The following is a 23,328-nucleotide window of genomic DNA, read 5'->3' on the forward strand; positions in this document are numbered from 1 at the left end:
ACTGAAATAGGATCCTAAGGCACACTTTCTACTACACATTAAAGGCTGCTACCTTTAGCATTAGCAGCCTATTTATTACTTAATCTACGTTTGTCATTAACATGTGTATGTCCGAAGCAAATCGCACTCGTGGTTACACCATTCCATACATTAGACATTAACCGATGATAGCTATTAAGGGTTTAAGGGCTCGATCGTCGCAGATAGTGATTTAGTGGCGAGATGGTCCTTATTACGCTTTTATCGACCGGCTCGTTCTACAGAAGTGCAGGCTAATGTGTTTTATGTACGTTTTATTTTGTATGTAGTAGCACGCTTCGTTTTTCAAAAAACGTAGTCCGGTGTTGACTGTTCTATAAATTAAACAGATTATGATCAAATTTTAACTCATACCGCTGTATTACTTGCGTTTTCTTCGAGTATTATGAACTTGAGAAATGGTGGTAGTGGTATTCTGGGAAATCTTTAAACCTCGTCAATAATCGCTTCTTGTCCTCCGAAAAATATGAAAGGCTAATAAATATTGCATTACCTACAAGTTTTTAAATTATGTTGCAATTGAGATAATTGTATACTAAATATTAATTTCATATTGACTGTTGAGGTTAATGTTTTTGGAGCATATGTGGTAGAACCCTTTGTGGTTCGACTCCGGCGGCACCACCGCTACACCTATTTCTACCTAATAAGAACAGTATTAGGCACTCCTATGTTCCGTTTTGAAGGGATTGGTACGGGAGACAGATTTTTCCGAGGCGTTTCAGCTAAGCCTTCAGGGGTAGCGGCGCATCTGTGTCCGACTTCAGGTAGAAATATCTAATCCTATCTGAGGTTGATTACAGATGTCCATGTGCGGCACTAGCCACTTACCATCAGGTGGACTGCATGCTCGTCTGTTACTCCTATTTATAAAAAAAAAATATGAATGTATGTATTTTTGGCACGCCCTGCTGCACAAATGGCTTAATATTTTTTTAACAGTCGGATTTTTATTAAAATAATAATTCTCCAGTAACCAATTGTGTAGCCATTCAAATATTTCCCGATATACAAGTATCCCTTCGTCCACAACTCCAAGCAAAAGGTTAGAATGGTCATTGAACTTTATTTACACAAGTGTTTCTGTCAATTACTATTAAAGTCTATTTGCATAAATATTCCATATAAATTATTAACATCAAACCAATAAAGGTTAACATGAAACCTAAATTAGTTTAACTATATTACTTACTGTATTAATTTATTAATAGTTGTAATTTATGAGGGCCTTGATAAATTTACAACTGAACTGTAATATAAGTTCTGATCGATTAAATGTTCTAATCCAGAATCAAAGATACCGCGAATCAAATATACGAGTGCACATAAAATTAATTGCAAGTATAATTTAAGTGCATTCGTTTACCGTTTCTCATAGGTCACAAAACTATGTTTCAGGTGCAAAGCGGTCTTATATTCCGTTTTGAAAATCGGATACAAAATCTTGGTGACAAAGCTTGCCCTATCCACACATAAATAAATATAATAGTGATCTTTCTTGTGGAAAAAAACGAATGTTGTTGTTCTGTAAAATAGAGTTTTTTTCTATTAATCTATATTCTATGTACAATAATAAAATTAAAGTGATATAAATAAATTAATAAACAAACCTGTAAAATAGAGAAAAGACATTTAACTTTTTTTATTACACTAAAACATTTTTCTATTTAAATTTATGTGACATTGAATTAAACGCCACAAATAAATAGACAATAGTAAAATAGTTCATAGAGAAAAATAATAAATTAAAATAAACTTTTTTTTTACATACATATGCCTCTTCCTTGGCCAATTGTATATTCCTGTATTTTAGCTACCTTTCTGAAGGGAATTGTGAACTAGGTTTCTATTTTCGAATCCAGTCATCAGTAGTAGTGACATGTCTGTGATCGATTTATTCCAGATTGAACCTGTGTTCTATGTGAATTTGAATAGAGACGACAATGAAATTACGAGGTTACTTCTTAAAATCAGATAGTAAGCTTCTTTCTCATTCCATACCTTGGAGGACGTGGTATGGGTCTCTAAATCGCCCGAAAGTTTAGTGATCAAGAAGTAGTCGATATGATGATAAATGATTACAGAATTTAAAAACCTTAGTTACATATTTAAACATAAAAAAACATAATTTTATGCTAAACTAAATGCTCTTAGATGCAAAACATGTCAATGAAAGTAAGACTTATTTGTTCATACTCATTACTTAATACCAATGTAATTTGATAGATCACAAAACAGATAATATAATATTCTGAATCGAGTTCTGTTCGATAAATTAATTCGCCCCGCTGCGGTCAGCCTTGACTGTGACCGGACGGAAACTGCTCTCACGCTGTTATACAATACCTTACTTCGCTTCAAACAGGTTTCATTTTACTCGATACGCGGTAAAACTTTTATAATCTGTGACTGTTGGACGATGCACCTGTAGATACCATAGATCATAGAGCATAGTCATAGAGCGCATACAGTTTTTGTTTTTATAAGAGTATAAATAGTTGAGCAATGATTTTATTATTTTAAGATCTAAGTTATTATAGCGCAAATGTTTACACACGTAATACTTAGATGTAATATTTTTTAATTAGTTTTTTCTGCATCATAGTCAAAAAATTACAGTTTAAATTTTCTTTTAAAGCCACATATTTTTCATAAAGTTGGTATTTTCCACATTCACTTTGGAGCAGTGTAGTGACATAATATTATAGTTCTGGCTTGTTACTTTGTAGAGCCTGTGCCTGATATGTCTATCAATGCGAATATGTTTGGCTACATATCCAAAGTTATTTCTTTAATCATAATTAAACAATATAATATGAACATACTTTACCGAGAAATACCCAAGATTACACCAATAACCTGTAAGTACAATAGGTTGTTAATATTGAACTGAAAGTTCATACACGATTACTCAACAGTACTTGCTTTATAATCGTTTGCCCTTTGTGTTAACTTCGATATTTGGAATAAGTTCTGTTTCCTATATAGGTTGCCGCAAGCTACATTTAGGGTTGCCACTTTTCGTTTTTATTTCATCGAAGTCATAAAGTATCGTAGCATATAAATTTTGTTAATAAATAAAATAAAATAAAAAAAATATATATAGTATAATGTGAATGTCTTAATATCTTAGATTTTTTTAAGTTTGAAATTGCAGACGAGCCTAAGTGGTCACATCCACCTATGGATATTTGTTACAACTTCATAAAGAAAAGGGGTTATTACAAATCCGATTATAGATGTCGTGGACACTGATGATTACCTGGGAGGGTCGCCTCGTATGAAAACCAGCGATGCTTTCCATCGTCAAGTGCTGTATACGTCATATTTCTATTTTCACTCAACATCGTAAAAATGTACAGATAAAATAAGTATAAAAAAGATTTAGTAGATTGTCTATAGTAGTAAAAGCCCACATGTTTACGAGATATGCTAGTCTTTGCAACTTAATTCTGGAAACTTGAGTCGTAACCTGGATAATTAGTTACATTTTAGGTTTAGAACCTACAGATGACTTGTAAAATTAAATATCCAGTCTTGAGGATGCACTAAATGTCAAATGAACTAAATAACCATTTCCTAAGTCTATAATAGTATGTAAATGATAGCGTTAATTTCCATAACCCTTTTTAATACATTTAATATTAGGTACCTACTTGTTACAATGTTGTATTTAAATGGGCGGCATTTCAGTTGGAGTCTTGCAAGTTTTCTTATTTTTTTTTTAAATGGGAGTAGCAGACGAGCATGCAGTCCACCTGATTGTAAGTGGCTACTGCCGCCCATGGACATCTGTAATCAACCCCAGATAGGATTAGATATTCCTACCTGAGGTCGGCCACAGGTGCGCCGCTACCCCTGAGGACTAAGCTGAAACGCCTTGGAAAAGTCTGTCTCCCTTTACCACACCCTTCAAAACGGAACACAGCAGCGCCTAACACTGCTGTTAGTAGGTAGAAATACGTGTGGCGGTGGTGTCGCCGGAGTCAAACCCCAAAGGGTTCTACCACCTTCTATAATATATCAGCGAAAAACATATATATATATATATATATTGAATCCTCTATGTACCTATATTTTGTCCACACGGGCAATGCATCTGTGGCGGACCTCAGATAAAATTTTGTCATGTCTCGGGTTGCAACAGGTGTTTTATTATTTCTAACTATATAGTTTAATGTTAATGTAAAGTAAATGTCCATTCCTTATGGCCCATTAGAGACAAAATATCAAAAAATCTCCTTTATTGCCATAGCCTCAACAAGTCAGTCACTCAGGACTAGTTTTAAAAAAAGTAGAAAATTATTTCTATGAAGTAAAATTTACTCACATTTAGTATTAAAGATATTTTAAATTCATCAATTTAATTATGTATTTTTTTTAATTAATGATTCATAAATTTAATATTATCGAATGCAATGCAATTGTAATTAATTATAATATTTTTTATTTACGATGTTTACCAAGATGTCGTCACTCATAATTGTACTGCCACTTAACATTTATATATTATTCAATATTTTATGTAATGTATGAAAAAGTGTACAGTATGTTAGTGACAATATTATTTAAAATAAATAAAATAAATCATTGGCTTCATAGAGTTAACTTATCTTGTTTAATAATAATAGCATCGTGCCAAAACCACTGGAACAATTTAATAGAAACCGATTCAATGGGAATTATTCACCGCCACAATTCCACGAAAGGAAATTATAGCTATGTATATCTATGGGAAGGTTCAATTATAATGGAATCATGCACCGTCATACAATCCATCGGTGTACCGTTAGCGAAATGACAGACCGGTAGGCGCATCTGCTTCCCACGTTTATGTACAGACAAAAAATACGAACGGCATAGACAATATATAATTTTGTACATATTTTTATCTATGACCAATATATCGTTATGTTTTATCGTAAAAATCCAGGAATGGGACCATAAGTTTTTTTTGTTGTAATTAACACTAGAGGTTATTTGCTACGATGTTTATTATTTTTCTAAAATACATTTAGTATATTGTTTATTGTACAGAAATTTTAAAATTATCTTTATGAAAAATCATGTTTCTAAAACAAAATCTGAATAATTTATAATTACCGCCTAAAATAGAACATGTTTCAGTAATATTCTGAGTATAATTTTAAGTTAACTGAATGCAACAAATGATATCTGTATTATTTGTCTTGATTGTGCGCAAAGAAGACCCCAGCGAAGTTGAATAGCCAATTATCCTCGTCTCAGATATTACTGAGAAATTTATTGTCCCCACGTTACGGTAGCTGTCTCACTGGGAGCGACTAAACGATAGACGTAACAGCGTTTAAACCATGTTCCTTAGCTCACAAAATCGATAGTGGATGACTTATGTCCGTCATTCATAATTAATATATATTTTTTTCCTAACAAAGATCGCAATATGACAATTTCTAAAAGCAGTAATAGATAATGGCGATCTTCGGTAGGTAATAGGCATTGATAGATTGATTTAAAGTTATATCCGTAAACGCAAATTTCACTATTCGCATCTCCAGACTTTAACGGAAACATAAATGTATATAAAATACAAATTGTAAGCACCATTTATTCTCATATTAATCTCTTTACTCTATGTCACATGTCACACGCTAAGCATGAAGCAACTCCCTTACAGCTGCAATCACGACCGTAATTATTGGCTAACAAAGCTAGACGAGCCACTTTTGTGGCGTTCTCAAAATATTTCCACGCAATTAAATATTCATTACACGCGAGTGCCCGCGGTCGCGGACATTTTCTGTCATTAAGGACGCACGAAATCCGCTTTTTGGGCGTCACACGGTCGTGCCGGCGTTCCGGCTCTAGGCTAAGAAACGATTTAGGTACAACGCAGTCGAAATAGAGATATCATTGCCATGTTACATTATCGGGTACCGTCGAATGTCATTTTTTAGGTTGGAGAGTCTAGGTAGTAGACGAGAATTCAGTTGCACTGATGTTAACTTGCCTCTGACAACTGTCGATATGTAATCAATTGCTGAACAGAATTAGTGTCCTATCTCAAGTCGGCCATGGTTGCGTTTCTACTACGATTACGTTGCAATACCCCATATAAGTGATTCTCACTTGTATAACGTTTTAGATGTAACTTAGAAGTACATTGTTGTCTGAAATAAAAATAAAATATTTATTTAAATTCGTAATATTTAGCAGGAGAATGCGTACTCTATATTCGTAAACACTTTCCCACGTCAGACCTACGCCATGACGCCACCTCTATGCTAATTGACCCTCACAATAGATTCTATCCGTCCGTCTTAGCTCATAATTGCCTTAATAAGCACCATATAATCATAATCAAACAGAATTACAAGCGGATTGAAACTAAGTTTTTATTGAGCCTCAGTCAGTAGTGGGACGTCATACCCTCCGGGTCTCTCATATGCTAAGGCAATGCTAACATAAGGGCGGTGGGCATGGAATTTCGGGTCTCGAGGATACCCTCTTTGCCCGGGCAGATTCTCAGGTGGTGAATACCCCCCGGATTCATGATATTTATTCATAATAATATAATGTTATTTAAAACATAATAAAATAATGAACAAATATTAAAAATGTCTATCATCCCCCTGTTGAGGGGGTGATTCGGTACTTATTGCGTCGTCATACCGAGCGGACGATCGGCCTCCTGATGGTCGGAGGTCGCCAGTCCAGGGAGTTCCCGCGGGAGCGGGCGCCCCCCAGGTGGTCGATCGTGTTACCCTTTATTGAGCCTTTGTGCGCGGGAGCGGCGTCGGATGATTGCCAATCAGCTTTGTATTGCCCGACGTTACCTGTATTGTGATACAATAGATATCTAATTGTTTCTGATATATGAAGTGTGAAATGAATGATAGATAATACTTGAGAAATTCAAATTAGAGTACGATCGCAGTGGAGCTACAGCTTAGGTTAGTTTGGCTGCAAAAAGTAGGAACGTAAAAACCGTTTCGGTGTTTAAAAATGTAATTTAATGTATTGATTTTGAAAATATTGAACCTTTTTTATCAATTTCTATGTAATACAAAAGTGATTATTTTTAACAGTGAAATATCCAACGTAATAAATAAATGAAACATAAAATCTCAAGTTGTTATATACTGCAAAATATAGGAACGAGATAATAAAGATGTACCTACTTAACAAAAACATTACACCTATATTCCTATGTTCTAATTATGGAATAGGTTTTGATTTGAGTATTTTATCTAATTTATGTCTGTAGTGGACTAGTAAATGTGACTTGAAGAGTGGTGAACGACCCCCTCCCCCTAATTACCCCACCAGCTCCTGTACATTAGCTGCGGTTTTAGTAAATATTGTACAAAAAATCTTTACCGCAATGTCAGCGGCTTGGCAGAAAATGCTTTTTGTACCGTTTAGCAGTAATGCTCAAGTCGTTAAGCTGGAAAGTAGCTCTCGAAGTAGCTAGCAAATTTAGTTCAACATGTACGTTTTCTGTTTTATAATACATTAGTAACACACAAATATAGGTACGTAGTATACTTATGACGTAATAGCATTTACGTAAAATAGGTTAAGTACAAGTTGTAACTTAAAAACACTTACTACATTTTTGAGCCATAACGTATTAAAAGTCCAGACAGAACTATAATTAAAAAAAAATGAAGTTGTCCGCAGATACCTCTCTATCATGTTTACAAATAGTAAAATTATTAGTACTTTTAAAACCAAAACAGAAATAGGTCGTTGATAGTGATCATTAATAAAAGAAGCGCTTGAGGAACTACAGTTGAATTTCTAGGCCGAGATATGTATAAAAGTTGGTAGATTTAATTAGTTTTGTCCTGTGGTTTTGTCTATAATGATCTTGCAAGAGAACTTTGTTTATTTCAACAGAACACAGAGCTTTAAGAATTTACAATTAAAAAAACACAGGGGTAATAACAAATTAAAAATAACCGCAACATTTTTAGGAAAATCTATGTACTTATAAAATAATTTAATAATATAATAATAATAATAATAATTTAGGGTTAATAATAAATATATATTAAGTAAGTACCTAACTTAAGTTCATTGTATTTTGTGTAGGTTGTAAAATAACTTGTTAAATAAGAGAACACACCAGAACAGTTCTGTTCCCATGACACCTGTGTTCACCGTGAGAAAGATTTCTATCCTCGCCATTCTTTTTTGAGAAAAAACAAACGCGTTCGGAAGCTTTACGAAAGGTCACACGAGAAAATGCACTTTTAAAAAATAAAAATATGGCGCGAATTTCATTCGGTGCAGCGCTGCCCTGACGTTCCGTTGCCGCCATTTCTTGTGTGTTTTTCTGTTTTTGTAATGGTAACATAATCTATAGTGCCAAAGTACAAATTAAATGATTATATAAAAATAAATGAAAGTAGTTTATAAAAATATAAAAAAACCATTTATTTTTTATTATAATTATTTTTTGTTTTAAATAAATACAACAAAAAAAAATATTTCATCCATAAAAATACGGACACTTAAATTAAGCATGTAATTAATATGTCACATTAAAACGATGTGTTCATAGACTAATTCAATTAATTGGAGATTAGATCATGACTACCAACCTGTCGATCTTATTTAACACTCGATAATCGACAAAGTTGACAAGTCATTAGTCAAATAACGTTGAAAAAATAGACATACGTACGAGCGCTTCGTGGGAAAAATTGCTCGGGGCATATTACGTCGGAACAAAAACAATTGATGGTCAATTATTTCAACATTAAACGGCGGCTATTGAGATTTCCTTCTTCGTTGACTTGCTACGAACTAAAATTGTTGCCATTTTGTAGGTGCTAGAACTCCTATTTGTATGAACGATATAGCAACACTACTGCTATGCTATGAATCACATGTACTAAGTATTATATCTTTAATAGTGGAACACCAGGGGTTCCAAAAAGATAATACAATTATGGTGTGTAGTGAGACCTAAAGTGTTAAGTACAAATAAAGGAAGATTTATTTAAATTAAATAATAATAATCAGTGCAATCAATAAGAGCCAACTTCCAAAGATGATTAATAAATAGAAAGGATTAAAAAATTGGTCTTACGAAACTTTTTGTTCAATAATGTGTGAATCTGTAGGATCGTAGTTCTCATAACGCCTTGGGACAATGTTGTAATGGGTATTATCGCCGTGCATAGAACTAAACCATAGAGTACACATAAAATAAATTGATATTTTACAACGTTGCACAACACTAAGATTTTTTTCTTTACGACATCGCACATTTTCACGTGGCCAGTGACAAAGATGCGAAATGTAATGATTTTTTTCTTTTAATTCGTATGACGTGATATTTTTTTAATCAAGTGATTTAAAAGGGTTTCAAAATTAAATTTATTATTATTTAAAAGGCTTATTTGGTCTACGAAAAGGATGTCGATATTCAGATTATCCGAATGTATTGTATTTGTATTAGAAAGTATCATTAGAATCTAATCTAAAGACAATAGAACAACATCGCCTCTCATATCTACATATAATAGCTAAAGGGCTGTAGGGCTAAACTGTCGGTATCAAGTTCTGCTTAACAATGGCTTAGAATGAGTTGCCAGCAGTAGCGTCATACAACTGTACATTTTGGTTTCATTTCCATGATAAAAAAATATCACAATGTTATTAATTAATAAGTAGGTTACTTTTAAATTACAACTAATATTTTTTTTGGTTAACTTGATGTATAAGGTAGAGAAGTTGCCTCGCTGGGAGTAGTTATATGGACCTACGTTGTAGTATTATATACCTACGGAGTTATTTATTATTTTTTTATATACGATTAAAGTAGCAAAGCGCATGCAGTCCATCTGATGGTAACTCGCTGCCGTAACATTCGTAACATTCCATAGAGGACAGAGATTCTACCTGAAGATGCATTGCATGCCTGAAGACTAAGATAGTCGCCATATATTATGTTTCAACGCATCCACACCTTAACCTACCAAAACTTAAGAACTACTAGTTAGAAATGGGTGGTACTGATACTCCTTTCGTTTGTAGTCACTACTACTATACTTAGTCTGTTCGGCAAAGTTACGGTAAATCGAACGTATTCCAAAGACAATAGGTTCATAGACACAATAGTACGCGATTTGCTGAAAGCGCTCTCAGCAACGACAATAATGGAACGATATATTTTGAATTCGGAATTAATTTCAATGAAACGCAATGAATACTACTTCATTCATTTGAAAAATAAATTTAATAATAATAAGACGAATTTAATATTTAGCAATAATTGTAGAGTTTATTGAAAGTTTTAACGTAGGTGTTACGTTTGATCAAGTGATGGTCTTTAGCAAAGTTGAAGGTACGAATTTTCAGTATTATGTATGTTAGTATGTTATATTATTTTCTTCTAAACGCGGACGAAGCCGCGGGCAAAAGCTAGTGTAGCAATAAATAACAAAAAAAAAACAATTTTATGCACCGTTTCAAACGTTATTCCATTTCTAACAAGTTGCTTCTCTTTGTTACAGATGACGGATCACAAGTTCGTTGCAAAAACGTTACGGATTTCACATTCCTGTAAGTTATTAAAGTTTTATGCTTGGGTATCTTTTGTTATAAAAACTTCAAATAAAAAAGACAAATGTACCTACGGATGGAATCACGGTGTTGAATCGTTTCGGCCACGACTAATCGGGTGCTATCGTTAACGAAACGGTTAAAACCGTAACGTTACTCGTAACATCATTTTAAGCAAAATGACTAACGGCCGAAGCTGATAAACTACTTGTACAATCGGTAATGCGTTTTGGCGATTTCATCGATACTACATCACAACTTTTTGTCGACTTTGGATTTGGCGACTTGCTGTGTTCAATATCGAACACCTGTGACTGTATTAATACTGTATTGCATACGTTGATTTGCAGCATCGAGCGCCTAAAAGCAACTGCTACCGACACTAAAACGTGTGATCGCGGTATTTATTTTCCAAAAAGTACAATCGACATTCGAAGATGCTAAAGGTTGCAAGGCTGCTATCTATAAAATACGTTACGAGTATTTTCCAAAATGCTTCTGTAAGTTCAGGCGCGTCGACATAAAACCAGATTGAGTTAAGTATAATTATGTATTCAAAGGCATTGATAGCCTAGTGGTTAAGAAACTCAGGTTCCAATCCCAGGCAATTCCAGGCCCACCTCTGATTTTTCAAAATTACGTGCGTATTAGAAATTAATTATCACTTGCTTAAGCGGTGACGGAAAACATCGTGAGGAAACCTGCATACCTGAGATATTTATAAAAAAGAAAATCTCAAAGGTATGTGAAGTCTACCAATATGCACTTGGCCAGCGCGGTGAACTATGGCCTAATCCTTCTCATTCTGAGAGGAGACCCGTGCCCAGCCGTGGGCCAATAATGGGTTGATGATGATGTTTATTATGTATTGAAAACGATAATTTGTGACTAAGAGATTTAAAAGTGAAACATGATGTCGACTAGTTTTAGACTGTCATTCAAAGTGTTGAATATCCTTGATTTTGAGCAAGTAACATAAATTAATTACATAAATTATGAAATAGACTTGAGCCATGCTACTGTGTATATTGATTGATTATATAAACTTGCCTGTACAATCAATTATATTAATATTTTATTGCAAAGTGGTCGTGATAAGTAGGTACCTACTCCGTGAAATGAATATAAATATACGGTTAACCCTATCCAAAGTCACTCCATAACGTTTTTGATATTTTGAAGAGCGTTAAATGTACTTTATTTCAAATTCTCTCATTATCCATAGAGATCAGTTACCTATTATATGATAGGAGGGTACTATTTAGATTCTGATCTTACATTATCTACCAATTTCCATCGAGTTCGTAGTCCGGTGTTGCTTGCCTGTCACGATTGGCCAAACACCTGAAAACAAGAATCGTTGAACACGGTAAATAGCGTGACGTTTCCGAACCGTCGTCACGGAACGATGAATGCCCCTACCATGACATTAGGAGGTAATTTCCAACCTCGTGGCTCCAACCCGTGCTTATTACATCGCTCAGTTTAGTCCACCGTGCCTTTCTGTTCAGTCAACTCGCGCGGCAATGTATTATCAGATCGTGCCGTCATCACGGAAAGTTTTGTGGAAAAGTGCTCATTGTGAAACCAGCGAAGTCCAAGGTCTCTCGTGTTACCTATTTCAGTTTACGTAAGTAATCGAAATAGAAATAACTAGAAACATTTTCTGTCATGTCCTTTGTTTAAATTGACTCAAAATCAACTGGATTTTTTGGAAAACTATTAACACTATTTTCATGTTAACAATATAGTTCTTTCATGTGTATTTGTTGAGATGGTTAAGTTTTTTAATCGTCTGACTTATTTTCCTGTGTTAGTCATTTAGTTACTAGATGGAATCACTTGTCATGAGAGCCTTTTCCTGTTACAAGTTGTAATTGCAGTTGGTTAAGTTTATCTCACGTCCCTTGTGTGTTATTTAATGATGTTAAGGTTCAGAATAGAGTAAGTCATTCTATTGTCAGATGCAACAAGTGTAACAAATTAAAAATAGGTGGATTTGAATTGCACGGTTGTTGGCTACTTGATGTAAAAAATATTGTGAGTCACACATTGTTACGTACGTATCAGCAAATACAGACAAGCAGTTACGAGTCAGCAAGATATGTGCGGTTACAGTTTTTGTTACAATGTTTCAGCGTTATTTAGTTCTAAATAAATTGTGAACTCGTTGATTTTAATGCGCACGAATCTTTTTTAAATTAAATGTAAATGCTTTTCGAATTTCGCCTTCAATGTAACAGTCCATTGACGATATTTGCGTGAAAGTATAATATAGGTATTAGTCATGTGTACGTACCTAATTAGTTTTATAATTCTACGTATAAGGCTTGATCAAAGTTCAAATTCGTGCGTGTTTAAACATTGCGTATATATTTTGTTTATAACTCATGTTAATTTTTACAAATAAAATTCGTGCGTGTTTAAACATTGCGTATATATTTTGTTTATAACTCATGTTAATTTTTACAAATAAAATTCGTGCGTGTTTAAACATTGCGTATATATTTTGTTTATACCTCATGTTAATTTTTACAAATAGTAATGTTTTTAATATTCTATGGTAGAGATAGCCCGTTATGGCAGTGATCGTAAAAACTACGGAAGGCCTACTTGACTACCAAACTATAACCAAAATATGGTTATAAAATACAGGAAATGATTTATATCTAAATCATTTCCTGTTTTTTATCATAAGAAAATATGCTATGCCACGTGGCTCTTCAACAAATAAGGTGTAAAAAGAGCTTTACCTGCTAAAACCAAGGTGCATTGGCAATTCCTATCAATATAGGAATTATATTTCATCAGGGGTTATGTCCTTAGGCAACACATCTGTCGCTGACTTCAGGTGTGGCTCTAATCTTACCTTAAGTTCATTACTGTTTTTTGTTCATTACTGGCTTTTTTTATAATATGGAGTAGCAGACGAGCATACAGTCCACCTGCTACTGCCGTCCATGGACATCTGTAATCGACTCCAGATAGGATTAGATATTCGTACCGGAGATCGGCCACAGATGCGCTGTTACCCCTGAGGACTAAGCTGGGACGCCTCGGAAAAGTATGTATACCTTACCACACCCTTCAAACCAGAACGCAGCAGCGCTTAACACTGCTGTTATAAGGCAGAAATCGGTGTGGCGGTGATGCCGCCGGAGTCGAACCACCAAGGGTTCTACCACCTTCTGATGAATTGAATGTTCCTTTGCTACATCTGCATTATTACAAATATGCCCGACTAAATTATTGCTACGTATACTTAAAATTTCAAGCATCTAGAAATGTACAGAACGTTTATACGATACGATATAATGAGTAGTAACAAATGCCTGCGATTACTTGGTCAATAGTGTTTAGAGACACGACAGTAGCAATCTATCCGATTACCTAGCTAGCATTACTGGCTAGCAACTAGGCTATTATTTAGATGACCACTACTGAGTACTGACCACATCCCGCTATATTGATGTCAGTTTTTACAGTCTATCATAGAAATATCATTTGAATATTACAAAATTGAGATTTTGTTTTAACGGCGTGACATTTTAATCTTGATGACAGAAAGGTCTTGTTAAGTTTGTGATATAATTTGTGATAAATAATAATCTTGCGATTGCAAATGAAATAGCTAAGTGAAGAAAACGTAATGCAGTATGGCAGGTATATTCAATTTGGCTTACATACCTAAGGCCGTCTTATGTTTCTGTATGTGTGTGTGTGTGTGTGTGTGTGTGTGTGTGTGTGTGTGTGTGTGTGTGTGTGTGTGTGTGTGTGTGTGTGTGTGTGTGTGTGTGAAGTCTATAGAAGCAGTAATGTGGTAATGATTGCACTTTGTGGATATATGTTTGAAACATAACGGAAACATCTTCAATCTACATTCTGAAATTAAAAATATATTTATAGGTTTAATTCTGTTCAGTCCTCCGTTTAAAATTTATCCAATTTAGTATGATATTTGTCAAGTTTTCAAGTGATAAAAGATAAAAAGCAACGCTACTTACCAGATGCGAGGCGAAGTGGGTCTTATTTAATAAACCCAAGTAATATAAGAAGAGTTTAAAAGTAAATTAGTGTCGGCAACTGAACACGGCCGTTACCCGATACCACTCTTAATGCTCGGTTTGGTTGGCAACTGTTTTAATTTAACATCAAAATTATACTTTTGGAGTGTCTTTTTCATATGTAAACTGTGATAAGGGTAAGTGACATTTCTTTCCATTTTTTTTCCATTTTCATTTTCCATTTTCTGACGTGAATTATTTGTATATTTATTAGTTTCGTAATAATTGTTTGCAATTCAAGATTGTATTTAAATTCTTTAATGGTATCTAATCTAGAAAATTGCATACCTTACCCGGTGAAGTTTGATTGAACTTTAAAAAGCTATCTAGCCTTCAGGGGTATATATTTGGGGCCGATCTCAGAGAGGTTTTAAGGTAGCAATGTATCTGTGGTCAACTTAAGATAGGCTTCTTACAATATAACTCTAATCATATGTCCAGTGCGGCAGTTGCCACCTATCGTTAAGTTAGGTCTACAGTCTGCATAGAAATAAATGCATAAGTGCATAGAAATAAATGAATGCAAAGAAATCTATAAAATCAGGAGAAAAGCCTTAATATACCTTACTTACTTGTGATACCTTAATATATTTTGGTTTCTCTCATCATCATTATCAACACATTATTGTGCTACTGCTGGGCACGGGTCTCCTCTCAGAATGAGAAGGATTAGGCCATAGTCCACCGCGCTGGCCAAGTGCGTATTGGTAGACTTCACACACCTTAGAGTTTTGTTTATAAAATCTTTCAGGTTGGCAGGTTTCCTTACGATGTTTTCCTTCACCGTATAGCAAGTGATAATTAATTTCTAATAGGCACATAACTTTGAAAAATCAGAGGTGTGGTGCTTGGGATTTGAACCTCGGACCCCTCGATCGAGAGGTCGAATTCTCTCACTAGCAGTCAAATTATACGCATGTTAAAAATCGATAATTATGATTAAATGCACATGTTTGAGAGATCTTCACGTATTATTTTATTACTTAGGACCTGTCTGATTTCGAGACCAACCCCACCAGAACAACAGTGGGTTAATAATGGATGTCAATCCACTGCTACTTTCACTATATAAAACGATGAAGTTCCAACAAATTATAATGGAGCAATACTCCTATTTCTATGATACATTACCATAAGTTACTATGAATCTTGAGTCATTGTTCCGACCAGTACACTGTACATTAGCATAAATTCCCCACTTTTTGAATCGTGCATTTCCTTAATCTGTTTTGTATAATTCCGTATATATTTGTCCTTTGGTTTTATCCGGATCGACCACCCTGACGATAATGAAATGTGAAGGTAAAAAGGTGTGGATTTTGCCAAAAAGTTCCGATAATAATCTCCATTTGTATAATTTCGCTAATTCAACCGACTTGAGGACGTTAAGCGGGCTGTTTTTAAGGTTTTATTATAATCCCTGTTATTTTAAACGGTAAACGCGTTGTAAATATGATGTTGTCGGCTCGTCGTTGTTTATATTTCGATTCTTATTCTTTATGTAGTGACTTTAAAAGTTTACTCTTTTGCATGTTAATTGACCTGTTTACTTACACATTTTTGTGGAATTAAGAAGATATATTTGTTATACATTTTGTTATCCTATTATGTTGACTCGCATTGCAACATAATATTTGGGTGACTACAATACAAAAATACATTCTTTATTGCATACCACAACATATATATTATAATACAAAAAGCTACACAATTCTTGTGTCTGAGTTATTCGGTAAGCTCTTAATCATATTTCTACAAACATGCTTTTAAAAATGATTTCATTACTTCATATATAAATAAGTTTTTCTCAGAAATACTCCTGAGTACGCATTAAGGTACCCCAATTCAAATTGTCACTGCCATTACGCGGAATAATCGTCCTCGTATATTAAAACGTAATGTTAAGCTGGGTTTATATTGCGGTAATTTATGATTTACGTGTGTTTTATACACTTAAGAATAAGGAGTATATAATCTATGTATAGTTGATTTTAGACTAAAATTACACAAACCTCAGGTGATCTCCACTGAGCGTCATTACTTTCCTCGTTTAGTAAGAGAAGCAATAGAGATCAAGAAACATCCTAGGAACTTCAATAGAGAAGATGGTTTTAAGTTAGCCCAAACGTGGAATCCAGTGGTTAGTTTGTGCTAGTCACAAATAGTGCAAAGTACGGTGCGTAAGGATATTGTCAGTGTTGTGTGTCGTGATATGAAACCTAGAAAAGAAAAACGAACTAGACGTAGGGTAGATAGATTAATCTACCACTAGTACTTGTCAACGGTTTCTCCCCTCCACCTCAGTTTCGCCGTGACCACGATCCATGCAACTGGGTCGAAATATCGGCAATAAAAAACGCATATCGTGAGTACCCGTTACATAATAAAATGTATAGTTGTTAATAGTATACTAAAATTATATAGATTGTTCCATCTACCCAATGTTAAGGATCCACTGACGACCAAAAATACGTGCGGCATAGATTAAAGGCGGTAAGATTCGTAGAAAGAACTAATATTCTAGATTTTAAAGGTAGGAGAACTCCTGGTGGTTTGAGTGTGGGACTACTACGTCTATTTCTAATCTCGGTTACAACTCTAAACTTATTTGGTTAATTATAGACATTCATAGGCGATAGTGATCACTTACTGTGACTGAAAACCTGTTTTCCTCTTCAACTGCAAAAAAATCTTGAAGTGGATTACAAATATTCTTTACAATTATTTCACCACAAAATAAATCAATTAAATAAATAATTACGTCATTGTACACTAAGCCTAAGTTCCATACTCGTAAAATGGCGGGCAAATACGACCAAACAGGTGCGTTCCCATCCAGTTAGTAAGCGGGTTTTTGCGACTTTTCCCCGTTTTTTCCGCAAACCACTGCACACAAATTACTTGCTTACTAGACGTCTACATATTTCTATAGTCTACAAACAACTAACTAACAATTTCGTTTATGGCAAAATCAAAAGCAAAAGCAAAAGCAAATTCGAAATTTAAAATTTGTGGCAGAGAAAATTTGTATGCTACTTGTGACAATGAATTTTATCAACGAGGCAAATTCTAGCTACATAGCAAACCACATAGCGGAAAACCACTTAAATAAAATTAAATGAACATACACTCTAATCTTTTAATTGAAGGTTTATCAAACTCTATATGGACTTATTACTAATGCCTTTCTCTATACGACCTTTAATATGTCCGTAACCTGTCAGACCATAGTCGAGACTTTTTACTCAACCTTACTAAAAATAGAGCGAGAGGTTTTTACCAATGTTTTCTAATATATTAGGCCTCTAATACCTTTCTCTATTCGACCTCTAATGTGTGTAATTTAAATTAGCACTTCACTTTATCCTTTTAAAAGTAAAGGACATAGGTTTGTATATTAAGTTAGAACGTTTTGTAGTTTGACTGTGATAGATAATGTCTTTTGGAACTGTGTTTCAGTTTGAGAAACGTTGGAGACTGTAAGTTTTTGGCTCAATGGATCAAAAACATCTAAACTGCTGAAAATTGCTAAAGTTGCCGTTCGGGTTGTGTGTCTTATGTTGCTCTAACGATATTTGCTCGTATAAACGGTTTTCACGTAACTCGTTTCCTATATCTCTCGTGTAGCGATATCGCTCGTGTAGCGACATCGCTCGCCCTATTTACAATTTTGAAAAGCGATAATTTTTGTAACATGCTTCAGAATACTTGACATACTCGTATCGTCACGATATTTTGTTAAATGGTAGAAGTTAATTTATGTAGTACTCGTATAATAATATTAGGATTTAGCGATATTAGTAATAAGATATTAGGGTAATGTCAAGTGGTGACTCTACATTGGTGACTCTACTCTACTCTACATACTTGGGGAGACTGTACGTACTATCACGATTAGTGACAATATGTAAAGTGTAGTGCCTAAGTAGTAGATAAATTATTATGTGTACTTAAACTATATTAAGATTGTAATATATTGAATATTCGATATTATGGGCTTTACTAAGCGGTAATATCTGTGACGTTTCGAAAGGGATATTTTAAATAATAGATAAGTTATTTATTGATTCTTTGTTAATATATTAGTATTTTACGATATTAGGAGTAGGATATTACACAAGCGATACTTTTGGTAACAAGAAGAGGTTTTGTGACAATGTACCATAGTATTTTCTTAGTACCTAAAAACCATAATGTTTGTAATTAATAATTCTAATAAATAATTCTTAATAAAATTTGTCGTGTTATGTGTGTAATTTCGATTAGCATTAGGGAGGCATGCATGCGCTGCCGCGAGCAAACTATTAATGTACTAATATATTAGAATAGAAAAATACATTAGCATTGCCCTTAGGGCATGTTCATATTAGTTATTTTTTTTACACGTTTAACGAGTTCACTTCGGTAACTACAAGGAAAGAAAGAGCTGTGAGCTCAAATATTTTTGCGTAAGACTCTTCTCAATTGAGAAGGTATTAGCCTGTTTTATAAATGAATATGAAACCGTTATATTTTGTAGTTCTGGTCAAGATCTTGAGCTTATTTTCAACATTAATTTGGATCTAAATAAAGTGACCATCAGTTGTGGTATTAAGCGGGTTCTGATAACCTAAATTATTATGCTAACTCTACTTTATGCATTTTTTGGTAAAATAAGACATTTGTAACAAAATAAACGAAATTAAATTTTGCAGCCATTTGTTTGAGAAGACGGTAGAAATATACATTTTTGTCAATTCGTATTATCACGTATGTTCCCGTAAAGATTGTATTCAAAAAATCATAATACGAAACGTAAACATGCTTATACGCTGTGAAAGTTTCAAATATGTTCTTTTCGATGCAACTCATGTAGGTATTGAATAATTTGACCATTAGTGAACTCATGAATCCAAATACACGGGGACCGGCACGTATTGCATATGTATTGACTTGTTAGCGCTCTATTATTAATTGTTCGTACGTATTGACATGCTGTCGATTTTATCTTGACGGTAAACTATTAAGGTTATTTTTAAATAAAAAAATTTTTTTTAAGGCAAATAGGTTAAATTTTTGTTGCTACTGTATATTTCAATATCTTTATAGTATGTAGATATACAAATTGTTAGTAAGTAGTAGTAGAAATTAGTAGTTTCGTTAAAATTTTCGGATAGTCTACTCCAGTATATTTACGGATGTCCGTTTCCGATGAGCTTAATAAAAAGCGAACAATTCCGAAATCCCACTTAAATATCGCCGGAAAAGATAATTTCAAAATTATTTCATCGAACCAAAATGTCAAATTTTACAACGATAATAGCATAGAACTTTCGAAAGGGTCCGAAACTTCGTTGGTTAACAGATACCTCCAGACACGAGGAATTACGCTCCAACACAAAGTCATTTACTTAAAAATATTTTTCATCGACAACAAAAAGAGTTTTGACGTAAAAAGTGACAATGAGTACCAGGATAGCACGTGTGCATAAGGGGTGGCTGGCCGACATGTGCCGGCCGCAGGTGTGAGCCCGGTGCGCCCGCCAACTGCTCGCCCTTTTTGTGAAGACGCACTAGACAGGTCATTCTCCATCCCGCTCGCACAGGAACACACATCCTGTTTTACTTTCGCGTAACAGAGATAAAATCTAATGTGTCATTTGCGCGCATAAAAATGGAAATTTCAGTACTTATTTGTCTATCGGATCGCGATGTTTTTTCCACGTTTAAAATGTTTATATAAAATACACGTTCGTGTTGGTAAAACACGTTTTTTACTAGGAATGCGTTGTGAATAATGAGAATATTTAATTGTTTCAGATGAACGAATTTCCCCGATCGGAATTTATTCTGGGAAATAACGCGAGTCGAGAATGCGATGGGATAATACGACGTAAGGTATGTTAGTGTAAATATTGTTGTATGAATGTAATGATTACGTCACACGACAGTATCGTACTCATTCTATTGTGTAAGTAAACAAATTATGACTGTTTTCTCTACAGGAATAAATGCTCCTTGTTTTCAAAAACACTATTCATAAATAGAGCATTCTCATAACAATAATCTTCATTAATATGGCGTAATGGTCATGTTTTACCAATGATAGACTTTTCCGATGTCTTAAAGGACATTTCTAAATTCAGTCAAATTCAATTCGAAAGTCAGAATTACTTAATTTTAACATCTTTAAAGAATCTATGATTAACCAGGTTTTGAGGCATTTTAAATCTAGGAAAGGTTGCTTTATCACTTTACCATAGTTGAAAATTTATGTTACATAGTATTAAACTTAGGTTCATTTAAATAGTACCTAAGTACAGCGTATCAATAAAAGTACTGAGGACTCCTTAGACTCTACAGTATCACAATCATCAAATCATTTCCATGTTATTAAAAGTCTCTCATCCAGAACTTTCACCCATTATTTATCCTGGAGAATGTTTGGCTTTTGTAAGTTTTGTACTTAATATTTGTATGATGATTGATGGGATGGCATTGGCCTTTACAACTTTACATGACGAATACAATCGGGTAACACTTAGTTTATTCATTTCGCCCTGCACTAGGTGACACTGTTATAACGCGTTTTACTAAACAGGCCGCGTCGTCTACGTGAAATGACTGATATGATTCTTGTTTAGTTAGGAAGCTATTACACGAGCGACTGTCCATGCAAACGACGGTGGCTGACGACAGTCGATAAAACTTGACGGACGTTAACGATGCTACAGTCGACGACCGACCAAAGACTAATTGTTGAGACAGCTGACAATCGTCGATGGTGTTCAACTCTCGTAGTCATTCGTTAACGACCGCCGTCGACTGCTAAATGGCCTACTCACACCTGTCGCAGGGACAATCTAGGGTGCATGGCGGTTGTGGTGATATCGGCATCATCTCTACACACTTGCCTGTCATGCAGTGTTCCAGAGTATGTTGACCTGCTTAGGATAAGACGGCAGGGGCAATCTATAGACCAAGACGGGTCTCGCGCCCTTGCCACCCTGCCGCTGGGTCCGATTTTGGAAATTGCTCCTGCTTGCCTATATGCATCACAATTAAGGAGATAATTAAGGATCATCGCCACGGCAGGTCTCTGCGGCAAGTGTGAGTACCCTGCTTTATCCCCCTTCTTCAGGGCTTGTCACATCAAGGTCGATTGCTGACACAAATCTTCCCTCGTCTATTTTCACTGTCGCTAGTGTGTTAACTTCCTTATTCACGGCCTTGGCGCAACGCAACCGTAGATTCGATAAGGCGAATAGTTTTCATCAGAACCGACAATGTTGCTACGCAGAACTAACTGTATGTGCGATTGCATTGAAGCCTTCGAATTATAGACGGCGAAGATACATTGACTCTTTGAATTTATGTACACAAATTACTGTCTTCAAGTGTCGATATCGATTGAAGTGTTACATCTATCGATTTATAATATGAAATATGTACAGAAAATTGGTAATTCATTAGTTTGACGCCGTTTGACTTTCATTGTAGGCTTGTTGAAATTATTACTACAATTTTAAAATTTCTTTGATATGTAAAATGTTAAAATACCTATGTTATTATGTTCATTGTAAAAAAATGTCGTTATCGTCAACCCCTTTTTGTCCCACTTAAGATCATAGATCGCCTCTCAGAGTGAGAGGGATATAGGCCATAGTAGCCGACTGCTTAGGTATAGCAAACTTCTTTTTTTAGATAAATGTAAAGCAAGATACTGAAGCTAATGCTTTATTAATTATATGTTAAAAATAATGGCATTTAAAAAAAATTAAAAAGAGAAAAAATATTTTTAAAATTAAAAAAGACAAACCCACTGAGTTTCTTACCGGATCTTCTCAGTAGAGGTCGCGTTCCGATCCGGTAGTAGTTTAAGAAAATATTGTAACTGACAATTTGTAAGTGCCGCCGTTGGCCTATACAAAATAAATATATTTCATTTCATTTCATTTCATTTCATTTCATTTCATTTCATTTCATTTCATAGCCTATATTAATCCCAAAATTTGGACGAAACCAACAACACCTCATTTGTTGAAATCCGTCAATACGTTTAGATTGGAGGGCCAAAGATTGACACATACATACAATGCTCGAATAACATAACACTCGCTACGAATAAAATAACTAATATTAGATTAATTATAAAAACCTTCCCTAGAAGTGACCATAAATTAAATATGGAACCCAAACCGTACCATAGAGGAACTCAAAGGGAATTGCTATAAATCTTAAGACAATAGCGATGTACGCGTGATAGCGGCAGGTTTCAGTAAATATTTGAATAGTACCAACGAATCGGCCACAATACCGTGTTTACTGTGGAGCACTTCTGTGTTGACTGACTTAGGGTTGCCACTTCAAAGTGTAATAATTATTAAATCTTAATAGTATTAAAATTAAAATTAATAATAAAAATAAATTGTCATGTCAAATAAAAATGTCTTAATTTTCATTTTCTTAATTCATAAAAAAGAAAGGTCACTGAATTTTTGCTAAGGAGGGATCTAAAATAAATAGATTATTAAATTTATCTTATTTACGCCCCTGATAGGTATAACATTTGTAACTTTGACCAAAATACAAAACCTACAACTCGGGATTTTATGAAAATAATGTATATGAAATTTTGAGGTTAAAGAAAGAAGTAGCAATTTATTTTTACATTTTATTCTCGATCGAT

At 34.4% G+C, this 23,328-nt stretch overlaps 1 long non-coding RNA gene across 1 annotated transcript in view; it reads left to right on the forward strand.

Moving 5' to 3' along the window:
• LOC140748340 (uncharacterized) overlaps nt 1–20,532 on the forward strand; it is a 31,291-nt gene extending 10,759 nt beyond the window's left edge. The window contains exons 2-3 of the long non-coding RNA XR_012102941.1: nt 10,548–10,596; nt 20,460–20,532. This is a non-coding gene — a long non-coding RNA (uncharacterized LOC140748340). The remainder of the gene's footprint in view (nt 1–10,547; nt 10,597–20,459) is intronic.
• Nucleotides 20,533–23,328: the final 2,796 nt, after the last annotated feature.

The sequence above is a fragment of the Epargyreus clarus genome, unplaced genomic scaffold, assembly GCF_041222505.1.
Source record: "Epargyreus clarus isolate Ecla_fem2 unplaced genomic scaffold, WU_Ecla_fem_2.2 ptg000015l, whole genome shotgun sequence".
NCBI classification, from domain to species: domain Eukaryota; kingdom Metazoa; phylum Arthropoda; class Insecta; order Lepidoptera; family Hesperiidae; genus Epargyreus; species Epargyreus clarus.